We start from the raw sequence: 414 nt of genomic DNA, 5'->3' as shown, positions 1-414 counted from the left end.
TATATATATATATATATATATATACGTATCGTAATGTACTTGAGATTGAGGAAGGTTTCAGGAAGGAACTACGACTTCGCCGTTTTCGATGAGTAGCTAAATCACCTGTGAATCATAGTTTGTCATCAGCCGGTCAATATACTATTTTACTGCAGAGATGATCTTGTAACGTAGCTAAGTGTAACGTTAACGTTAAAGCTAGTGTTGACTGAGAAGTAGGAATTGCCAGCGATTTAAAAAGTTAAAAATACTGATAATTTAGAGCCTTTGGTGGTTAGTGACGTGGCATATCACGATGTAATTTTAGTAGATTACCTCAAATATGCGTACCCGTTGAAACATTCTATTTTTAATCGGATAAGCCACATTAATGTAATACGTAGCCCCAGTGGCCTAATGGATAAGGCACTGGCC

Source organism: Etheostoma spectabile, chromosome 17 (genome assembly GCF_008692095.1).
Source record: "Etheostoma spectabile isolate EspeVRDwgs_2016 chromosome 17, UIUC_Espe_1.0, whole genome shotgun sequence".
Lineage (NCBI taxonomy): Eukaryota > Metazoa > Chordata > Actinopteri > Perciformes > Percidae > Etheostoma > Etheostoma spectabile.
This window is presented reverse-complemented; position numbering follows the sequence as displayed.